General features: G+C 43.9%; 1 long non-coding RNA gene across 1 annotated transcript; it reads left to right on the plus strand.

Annotated features, from left to right (window-relative positions):
• The first annotated feature begins 4,707 nt into the window (after positions 1-4,707).
• Positions 4,708-10,868, plus strand: LOC134759845 (uncharacterized). The gene is made up of 3 exons (XR_010136689.1): positions 4,708-5,878; positions 8,125-8,161; positions 10,521-10,868. It is a non-coding gene; the product is annotated as an uncharacterized LOC134759845 (long non-coding RNA).
• Positions 10,869-11,582: the final 714 nt, after the last annotated feature.

The following is an 11,582-nucleotide window of genomic DNA, read 5'->3' on the forward strand; positions in this document are numbered from 1 at the left end:
TTTGTTTGTTGTTGTATGTTTGGGTTTTTCTTTTGTTTTGTGTTTTGTTTTGTTATTGGTACCTGCTATGAACCATGTGCTAAAATAAACAAACTCATGTTTGGGTTTTTGTTTTGTTTCTGTTTTGTTTTGTTATTGGTAGCTGTTATAAGCCATGTGCTAAAAAAAAATCATACTTGGGATAACATGGTAAGCAAAACCATAAGATTTATCCCCTGGTGGGTTTATAGTGTGGTAGAGGTGTTCAAGAAAAACAACATGCTGGGCATGGTGGCTCATGCCTGTAATCCTAGCATTTTGGGAAGCTGAGATGGGTGGATCACTTGAGGCCAGGAGTTCGAGACCAGCCTAGCCAACAGAGTAAGATCCCATCTCTACTAAAAACAAAAAAAGAAAGGAAAAACAGCAACAATATAAGTTTATTTTATATGTATATACAATAAACTATGTACACATATATATTTTTTAAACTATTTTTAAAACCCAGAAAATTACACAGCCAAATGTTGAAAGTGGTAGTCTCTGGATGTAGTGTAGTGATTCTGAAAGATTTTGTCTTATAATTCCTGATACTTCTATAGTAGGATAGTTAACATAATTCTTTTTCTTTTTTTTTTTTTTGAGATGGAGTCTTGCTCTGTTGCCCAGGCTGGAATGCAGTGGTGAGATCTCAGCTCACTGCAACCTTGCAAACTCCATCTCCTGGGTTCAAGCAATTCTCCTGCCTCATCCTCCAGAGTAGCTGAGATTACAGGCATGCTCCACCACGCACGGCTAATTTTTGTATTTTTAGTAGAGATGGGGTTTCACCATGTTGGCCAGGCTGGTCTCGAAATCCTGACCTCAGGTGATCTGCCTGCCTTGGCCTCCCAAAGTGCTGGGATTACAGGCTTCAGCCACCATGCCTGGTCCAGAAAATGTTTTAAAGTTAATCAGTTAAATAAGCACATCTACGTAATGTATCTAGCTGAGAAGAGGAGAAAAAGAGACAACACAAGACCAGCTGAGCATAGAGCCGACAGTAGTAACAAAATTGGAGTGTATAAATTAACTGACATAGTATATACATATGTGTATGTGTGTGTCCTTATTTTATTTTATGCCAAGTATTGCTCTAAATTTGTATATTATATCGTTTAATTCTCAAAACGACCATGTTATTCAACCCATTTTATAAAAGAGGATCCTGAAATGCAGACAGCTCAAGTAACTTGTCCAAGATCAAAGAGCGGAGATTCAGACCTTCATAGATCTAACTCCAGAGCTTGGAAACACTGAATTATAATGCCCTCTCTAGATAATCTCAAGAAGTCATGAGGCTGGGGCATGGTGGCTCATGCCTGTAATCCCAGCACTTTGGGAAGCCGAGGCAGGTGGATCATGAGGTCAGGAGTTCGGGACTAGCCTGGCCAAAATGGTGAAACCCTGTCTCTACTAAAAATACAAAAATTAGTTGGGTGTGGTGGCAGGCACCTGTAATCCCAGCTACTCAGGAGGCTGAGGCAGGAGAATTGCTTGAACCCAGGAGGTGGAGGTTGCAGTGAGTGGAGACTAAGCCACTGCACTCTAGCCTGGACAACAGAGCAAGACTTCAACTCAAAAAAAAAAAAAAAGTCACATGATTACAACATACTCATAAGTAACGAAACTGAAAACAAATTAACTCCCTTATACTTCCTCTGAAAGAGGAATGGACTCTGTGGAGTGAGGAAGAGGGGAACTCAAAGACTTGTGTCTCCAGCCTCAACCAAAGTGGAGAACGATTCCAGGCCTAGCAGACACAGAGAATCCACTTGCTCGTGAGGCCTCTGCAGTTGTGAAGCCAGGATAGTGTAGGGGTTCTCTCCCTGAGGCTCCTATAGAATATCACCTATGGCCGGGTACGGTGGCTCACACCTGTAATCCCAGCACTTTGGGAGGCCGAGGCGGGTGGATCCCTTGAGGCCAGGAGTTCTAGACCAGCCTGGCCAATGTAGCAGAACGCTTTCTCTACTAAAAATACAAAAATTAACCAGGCATGGTGGTACATGCCTGTAATCCCAGCTACTCAGTAGACTGAGGCACGAGAATCGCTTGAGCCCAGGAGGTGGAGGTTGCAGTGAGCCGAAATGGCGCCACTGCACTCCAGCCTGGGCGACAGAGCCAGACTCTATCTCAAAATAAAATAAAATAAAATAAAATCTGCCTAACTACAGAAGAATGTTCTCTATGGGCAGTAGCATAAAAATAGAATAGGATCAGATCATGCAAGACCCAGACAACCGAGAAGAAAATGAAACATTGACTTGTTTCATTTGTTTTAGAGTCGTTTTATATCCATATACAGTAGTTTATGTCCTTAACTAAATTATACATTCCTTAAGAACAGAGAAGATATTCTCCCCCAAAAACCATATGTAAAGAACATTTTAATGGTAAAATTCAAGGCCAGGTGTGATGGTTCACACCTGCAATCCCAGCACTACGAGAGGCTGAGGTGGGAGGATCACTTGAGTCCAGGAGTTCAAGGCCAGCCTGGGCAACATGGCAAAACATTGTCTCTACATAAAAATACAAAAAAATTAGCTGGGCATAGTGGCGCGTGCCTGTTGTCCCAGCTATTTAGGAGGCTGAGGCTGCAGTGAGCCATGATTGCTCCCACTGCACTCCAGTCTAGGTGACAGAGGCCCTGTCTCAAAAAAAAAAAAAAAAAAAATTGCACTTAATACATTCAATTTAACAGTTTTGGGAGGTTTTTTTTGGTCTTTTTTTTGTTTTTTGTTTTTGTTGGGTGGGGGAGAACATAGGCGTATGCCATCCCACCAGGCTAATTTTTTTGTATTTTTTGTAGAGATGGGATTCTGCCATGTTGCCCAGGCTGGTCTTGAGTGTTGTGATTATAGGCATGAGCCACCGCACCAGGCTTTGTCTGTGTTTTGAGGAATTGTTGTTGTTGTTGTTGTTAGTTATTATGAAATGTATATCTATTAGTCTGTGCCTCCAGTTCCTGAAACAGAGCTCTTAATATCCTTGTATGTAGGGATGCTAGGAGAATCTTCTGTTCTAATATTTGGTCTTTGACCCCAATTCCTGACACAGAGCTCCTGAATCCCTCAGAATTTCCTTGGCGATAGGAGCATCTTTGTTCCAATCAGGTGACTGTTGGTGGCTCCTGGATGGAGGCTGGTTGCCAGAAAGACCAAGTCATGATTAGACTCTTGGAACTTTCAGCCCTATCTCCCATCCTCTAGGAAGGGAAGAGGGGCTGGCGATTGAGTTAATAGTCATGCCAACATCATAAAGCCTCCATAAACTGCAGTGTTCAGGAGCTTCTGGGTTAATGAATATATCTGCATGCTGGGATGGTGGCACACTCCAGCTCCATGGGGACAGAAAGCCCAGCACTCAGGACTCTTCCGGACCTCAACCTATGTATCTCTTCTGTTCATCTGTATCCTTTATAGTATCTGTCATTAACCTGTAAATGCAGGTGTTTCCATGAGTTTTATTATTTTCATTTTTATTTTTATTTTTTGAGACAGAGTCTCGCTCTGTCGCCCAGGCTGGAGAGCAATGGCATGATCTCAGCTCACTGCAACCTCTGCCTCCCGGGTTCAAGTGATTCTCCTGCCTCAGCCTCCCGAGTAGCTGGGATTACAGGCATGTGGCACCATGCCTGGGTAATTTTTGTTGTTTTTAAATTTTTTTTCAGTAGAGACGGGGTTTCACCATGTTGGCCAGGCTGTCTCAAATTCCTGACCTCAAGTGATCTGCTGGCCTTGGCCTCCCAAAGGCATGAGCCACTGCACCCGTCCTCCATGAGTTTTATAAGCCATCCTAGCAAACTAATAAAACCTGAGAAGGGGTAGTGAAAAGTGATTTACAGCCAGTTGATCACCAGTATAGGTGACAACCTACTATTGGCATCCCAAATGGGGGCAGTTTTCTAGGACTGAGCCCTTAACCTATGGGGTCTGCACTAACTCTAGGTAGATAGTGTCAGAATTGAACTGAATTATTCTAGGACACCCAGTTGGTGTGTGATGGGAAAAACTCACACATTTTGATGACCAGAAGTGTGTTGAGTGTTGAATGTGAATGTAGAAGGAAAAACTTTTTCCTCAGTTGGTTTTTCTTTTAGAGTTGTTTTGTCTCTGTTAGGTAATCAGCTATTTTTTTCTCTGCTATTAAGAATCCAGCCTTTAGTAATATATCATACTTTATTAATTTTCAACTTTTAATCTATTAGCAAAGAAACATTGCTTAGCTTATTAAAATTATATGTAAAGTAAAAACTAATAGAACTTCTTATCCTTAAAACCTTTTTTTCTATGCAGAGAACTAGAACTTTCTGACAGCTATTTCAGCTATCAAAAGACCTTTTGCTCCCTCAGTTCCTAGACATTTTCCACAGAGTTTATAATATTGGACGTCAGATTTAGGGAAAAGTGCAGTATTACTGTTTTGTTTGTTTTTGCTTTTTTGAGACAGGGTCTGGATCTGTCACCCAGGCTGGAGTGCAGTGGCACGATCATGGCTCACTGCAGCCTCGACCTCCCAGGCTCAAGGGATCCTCCTACCTCAGTCTCCCCAGCAGCTGGGACTACAGACGCATGCCACCACGCCTGGCTAATTTTTGTATTTTTTGTAGACACTGTGTTTCACTATGTTGTCCAGGCTGGTCCCGAACTCCTGGGCTCAGGTGATTTCCGCCTCTCGAAGTGTTAGGATTACAGGCATGAGCCACCTCGCCCAGCAAGTATTATTATTATTATTATTGTTTGTTTGAGACAGAATCTCACTCTATCACCTAGGCTGGAGTGCAGTGGTGCAATCTCAGCTCACTGCAACCTCTGCCTCCCATGTTCAAGTGATTCTCCTGCCTCAGCCTACTGAGTGGCTGGGACCACAGGCCTGCGCCATTATGTCCGGCTAATTTTTGTATTTTTAGTAAAGACAGGGTTACGCCATATTGGCCAGGTTGGTCTCAAACTTCTGAGCTCAAAGTGATCTGCCCACCTCGGCTTCCCAAATTGCTGGGATTACAGGCATGAGACACCGCACCTGGCCTATCTTGTATTTTTAAAAAGCCTTTATTTAATAGGTTTTGCCACTAGTTTTCTTTCTTAATTTAAATTGTATTTTTAAATTTGTGGTAAAATATACATTACATAAAATTTACCATCTTAATCATTGTAACCATTACAAATTCTCATTTTGTACAATTATGAAAACAATTTGGGTACCAGGGGAGAAAATCTTCAGTATTAAATTTCAATTCTTATGCATGTTTTCCAATATTAAAATCATGAGATTGTACATTTTCCTCTGATTTTAATTTATTTCTAATTGCTTTGCTTTTAGCTATTTTGGAAAACTGAATCTCCAGGAAAATACAGCAACAGCCTTTAATGCATAGTTAGGGAAGGCCCAGGGTTCCAGCAACTTTCCAGGGCAACCACCTGACCAGTCCCCGCAGACCTCCCTTTCCAGCCACCTCCAGAGACTCCAAGTGTAGCTTCATTCTCCAAATAGCCACTCTGCTTCTCAGATGAGTAATAAAGTATGTGGTTGCGTAAGTCAGAATTGCTCAATAATTTGAGAAGATTCATTCCCAGAAAAGCTCAAAGATACACTATGAAGATACAAATCACATTCTGCATTTAAAGAATTCTTGTGTTGACACTTACGTTAGTAAGAGAAGAATTGCTAAAACAATTTTTTTTCTTACCACATCCCCCGAAAGCTTACTCTTTCTGCTGAGTGAGCTATGACAGCAACACCAACTATTTACTTATTTCTCATTACGTTTACAGTTGGCTGCAACTTCCATTTCATTTGCAGACCTGAGCAGAATGCTGCTTTGTCTATAATTAAAAAGAAACATCCCATTGAAAAGGTGACGTTTTAATTCTATATGCTTCAAAACCTTCCATTTAAATTTTTTATCAAACGTTTGCAGTAAACATTGGTAAAACTTGCTTTAGGAGCAACAGGGTAAGGCCCAAACTCTCATCTCAACAAAAATCCATTTCCGTAACAAAATTAATATTTTCAAAGTCATCTGAGTTAATCTAAATTGACAATATATATTTAATTGTGTAACTGTAAAGGAAACATTTTCATGATATGTTTTTAAAGTTGAATTTAAAATTAACTACTAAATGTTGTTTTGGTTGTTATTTTACAGCTCCTTTTAAGACCAGTATTTTTTTTTTTTTTTTTGAGATGGAGTCTCGCTCTGTCGCCCAGGCTGGAACGCAGTGGTGCGATCTCAGCTCACTGTAAGCTCTGCCTGCCGGGTTCACGCCATTCTCCTGCCTCAGCCTCCCGAGTAGCTGGGACTACAGGCACCCGCTACCACGCCTGGCTAATTTTTTTTTGTATTTTTAGTAGAGAACAGGGTTTCACTGTGTTAGCCAGGATGGTCTTGATCTCCTGACCTTGTGATCCCGCCTCGGCCTCCCAAAGTGCTGGGATTACAGGCGTGAGCCACCATGCCCAACCTTAAGACCAGTATTTTGCTTTATCAGCCGGGCGCGGTGGCTCACGCCTGTAATCCTAGCACTTTGGGAGGCCGAGGTGGGAGGATTGTCTAAGCTCAGGAGTTCGAGATCAGCCTGGGCAACACGATGAAACCTGTCTCTACTAAAATACAAAAAAAAAAAAAAAAAAAAATTAGCTGGGTGTGGTGGTGTGTGCCTGTAGTCCCAGCTACTCGGGAGGCTGAGGCAGGAGAACCGCTGAACCCGGGAGGCGGAGGCTGCAGTGAGCCAAGATCATGCCACTGCACTCCAGCCTGGGCGACAGAGTGAGACTCGTCTCTAAAAAAAAAAAAAAAAAAAAAAAAAAAACCTAAGTATTTTGCTTTATCAACCAGAGCTGATAAATAAAAACCGAGTGAGTTATCTTCGCCTGCTTGATAAATGGGTTTGATAATGAAAACCACGATGAGATTATGATAAGGTGATTCACCTGCAGAAGTGGAAGCCGGCCCGTAACCGAGAGGCTGCCAAATTGCAGAGAGCAAAGGGAAATCTACACAAATCAGGACGCAGTCTCTGCAGATTGTATTTGATAGTTGGTAACCCCGGGCCAAAAAGAGTTCCTGGGTTTGAGGTTAAAGAGCTAATAGCCTTCAGAAAGACATTGGTGGGAGGAAGAACTAATGTTTGAGGTAAAGATACTTGGAAGGAGAAAAGGACAGAACAAAGTCACAGAGAAAGCCTGGTATTTGAGGCATGCAGATAATGGACTTCTGAGAGAGTAGGGAGGATGTTAGAGAAATAGGGAAATGAAGTAAACAAAGAAGAAGACAGATGAGATGGCACAGCTCTGCGATTATGTACAGTCAAACTAATACTTGGGGAGTAACCTGTAAAAATTATTTCGGAGAGCCCGGCATGGTGGCAAATGCCTGTAGTCCCAGCTACTTGGGAGGCTGAGGCAGGAGGATCACTTGAGCCCAGGTCCAATAAAATGGCTATTTCTTGCATAGGATCTGTCCCCATACCCTGCTTGTGCCTTTCCAGGCCTGGATGTCCCCTCCCCAGTTTCTCTTTTGGTTGAAATCCTTCTCATTTGCAGTAGGCAGAATAATAGCCACCCCCAAAGACGTCCATGCCTTAATGACTGAAACCTGTGACTATGTTACCTGACTTGGCAAAGGGGGAGCTGTGGATGTGGTTATGGTTACAAACCTTGAATGGGGGAGACTATGCTGGATTATTCAGGTGGGGCCCAGCATAGTCAAATGGGTCCTTAAAAGCAGTAGAAGGCAGAAGGGGAGGCTAGAAAGATGCAACAGCAAAAGAAGGCCTTGACCCTGCTGCTAGTTTTGAAGATGGAGGCCACAAGCCAAGGGATGCAGCAGCTTCCAGAAGCTGAGAACAGCCAGCAAGAAACACTCCCCAGTCCTAAAACCACAAAGAGCTGAATTAGGCTAAAAGCCCAACTAGCAGGAACAGCCCCTTTGCTAGAGCCTCCAGGAAGGGATGCAGCTCTCCAACTCCTTGGTTTTAGTCCAACAAGATCCACATTGGGCTTCTGACCTACAGGACTATAAGATAATTAAGTTATGTTGCTTTCAGCCACTAAGTTTGTGGTTCAGTAGTCCCCCCTTACCTGTGGCTTTGCTTTTCACAGATTCAGTTACCTACTGTCAACCAAGGTCAGAAAATAGGTGAGTACAATACAGTAAGATATTTTGGGAGAGAGAGACCAAATTCACATACAGTATATTGTTATAATGGTTTAATGGTTCTATTTTATTTTTAGTTATTTTATTTTATTTTATTTTTTCTGAGATGGAGTCTCACTCTGTTGCCCAGACTGGAGTCCAGTGGCACGATCTCAGTTCACTGCAGCCTCCGCCTCCTGGGTTCAAATGATTCTCCTGCCTCAACCTCCCGAGTAGCTGGGACTACAGGTGCGCACCACCATGCCCAGCTAATTTTTGTATTTTTAGTAGAGATGGGGTTTCACCATGTTGGCCAGGCTGGTCTCAAACTCCTGACCTCAAGTGATCCACCCATCTTGGCCTCCCAAAGTGCTGGGATTACAGGTGTGAGCCACCGCGCCCGGCCAGTTATTGCTGTTAATCTCTTACTGTGCCTAATTTATAAATTATCATACGTAGGTATGTATAGGAAAAACTTAGGGTTCAGGGCTATCTGCAGTTTCAGGCATCCACAGGGGGATGAACGTATCCCCTGCAAATAAGGAAAACTGTATTTGTTACGGCAGCAACAGGAAACAACTACACCATCCTTCATGGCCTGCTTCTTGCTTAGTGTCTCTGAGAAGTTGTTCTTGATCTTAGACAGAACAGCCCCCTTTGCTTTTTCCTGAATTCCCAGGAGCTCTGTGGGACTTCTGCCCCCTGAGAAATGGTCTGGCGTCATGATTCCTTGTAGACCTGTCTCATATTATTAGAGTTTTAGCTCTTTGAGGTAAGAGGTTAGTATGTAGGCAGGTATGGTAGCTGCCGCAGTATCCAACCCCTTGCCTAGTACATAGAAGCCACTCAACAATTTTTGTTTAACATAAAAAAGTGGACAAATGGAAGCCTCCATAAACACGGCAGAAACAAAATAACTGTAGTTGGTACAACCTTTCTCTTCCCTTTTCCCACAGGTTAGTTATTATTATTTTATCTCCGAAATTAGAAGCCATTTCTTTACCATCTATTGTCTGTGGCCCCAAAATTATTTGAATACTTCCTGTTAACAAGAAATGTTATTCTTGTCACATAATTAGTTATATTTCATGTGTTTCCAAAGAAGAGGACCTTAGAACTTTAAGGAATTAATAATAAATAAGAATGCCTGCTTGGCCGGGCGCAGTGGCTCACGCCTGTAATCCCAGCACTTTAGGAGGCCAAGGCAGATGGATCACCTGAGGTCAGAAGTTCAAGACCAGCCTGGCCAACATGATGAAACCCCGTCTCTACCAAAAATACAAAAATTAGCCGGGCGTGGTGGCGCACACCTGTAATCCCAGCTACTCAGGAGGCTAAGGCAGGAGAATTGCTTGAACCTGGGAGGCAGAAGTTGCAGTGAGCCGAGTTTGAGCCATTGCACTCCAACCTGCGTGACAGAGCGAGACTCTGTCTCAAAAAAAAAAAAGAATGCCTGCGGCTGGGCATGGCGGCTCACACCTTTATCCCAGCACTTTGGGAGGCCGAGGTGGGAAGATCACTTGAGGTCAGGAGTTTGAGACCAGCCTGGCCAACATGGTGAAACTCCATCTCTAATACAAATAGAAAAATTAGCCAGCTGTGGTGGCAGGTGCCTGTAATCCCAGCTACTCAGGAGGCTGAAGCACAAGAATCACTTGAACCTGAGAGGCGGAGGTTGTAGTGAGCCAAGATGGCACCACTGCACTCCAGCCTGGGAACAGAGTGAGACTCCATCTCAAAAAATAAAATAAAATAAATAGAATAGCAGGGTGCGTGTTTCACGCCTGTCATCCCAGCACTTTGGGAGGCAGACGCGGGCAGATCACTTGAGGCAGGAAGTCAAGACCAGCCTGCCCAACATGGTGAAACCGCATCTCTACTAAAAAAAAAAAACAAAAAAACAACAACAAAAAAACTGTGCATGGTGGCCTACATCTGTAGTCCCAGCTACTGGAGAGGATGGGGTGCGGGGAGGACGGAGGCTGAGATGGGAGGATTGCTTGAGCCCAGAAAGTCGAGGCTGCAGTGAGCTTCAACTTGGGCGACAGAGTGAGACCCTGTCTCAAAAAACAAAAGAAAGAAATTTAAGAAGTCAAGACAAAAAGAAAATATTTGTTAAACATTTTAAACAGCTGAAACTACACTAAAAATCACAACTCAGAGTGAAACTAACAGGCTCGTTTTCTAAGGGGAGATCGGACGTGATAGATGTTTTTCCCAGCCAGTCTTCTAAGCATCCACATCACACTCGCAGATGGCCCTTCCATCTGACAAATCGTGTACTAATTATTTTTCAAAATGTGTATCAGTTTAAGATCTCTCTAATGACTGTGCAACTATTCAAATGTTGAACACAACTTAGCTGGAGAAATCTGGAGAAGTCTGGCTTGGAAGGGAAGAAGCAGCAGGAAAACAGGGCTAAGCCAAGACGTGCAGCTGGAGCAGAAGGAGTCAGAACGGGCTGGCAGAGAGCGCTGAGCTCCCAGCAGGGGAAGAAACCAAAGAACATGGAGGCTCCTGCGACGAGAGGCCTGGAGGTTTTGGGCGCCCACCCTGCTACTGTAGAATGGTTCTTGGCAATAGATTTCTCAATTTCCCTCTCCAGTTTAATTTTTTAATAACTGAGTACAGTTAAAAATAGAGCAAATTCACAGTCTCCCAAGCCCAGTTCCTTTTTTATTTGTGGGCCCCAAGAGGAGTCAAAAGTAAGAGCAGGGACTGGGGGGTACCCTGTGTGTCCTGGCATCATTTCACGGAAGGTAAGGCCATGTCACCACATCCCCAGTACAGGGCTGGCCCGGCATGGTATCCGCAGGAAACAGTGATCGAGCCCTCCTTCCTCCTACGTCCCCACCGCATCCTGGGCAACATTTTCTCTCCTAACTAGTAACCGCTGAGTATTTGTATTTTTCAGGGAACCTCAGGAGACGTAAAGCCTTTAAGGTTTAAAGGACTGAATCTCTTCCGGTGCAATTTCTGGAATTATACGTATTTTTTTCCCTTTCTTCATTCATTCATTCAATACGTGTGTTTTGAATTCCAGGCATAGCGCTAGCCATGGAGACCATAGTGGTGGGCGACGCAGACACGACCCTGTCGCCACAAAACTTAAAGTTTAGAGAAGACAGACGTAATAAAATAATCACAGAAACGAATATGTGCTGCGAAGCAGTAGGAAGTGCCCCGCAGTCTGATTCCCCTAGCAGAGAGACTGGCCTTGTGGCGGGAGACCCCCGCGCGTAGGGAGGGCCGGTGCGGCGACTCCGGGCGGGGCGCGCTGTTGGTGTCCAGGGCGCGGAGCCTGCGCCAGCTCCACAAACGCGGTGTGGACGCCTGAGCCAGTCCGCTCTTGCTGGACGGCTCCCCATAGTTTAGCCCAAAAATCCCCCTCTGGGGGGCGCTGGCAGGAGTGATTTAGGGCCAC

The sequence above is a fragment of the Pongo abelii genome, chromosome 14 (assembly GCF_028885655.2).
Source record: "Pongo abelii isolate AG06213 chromosome 14, NHGRI_mPonAbe1-v2.0_pri, whole genome shotgun sequence".
Taxonomy (NCBI): Eukaryota; Metazoa; Chordata; class Mammalia; order Primates; family Hominidae; genus Pongo; species Pongo abelii.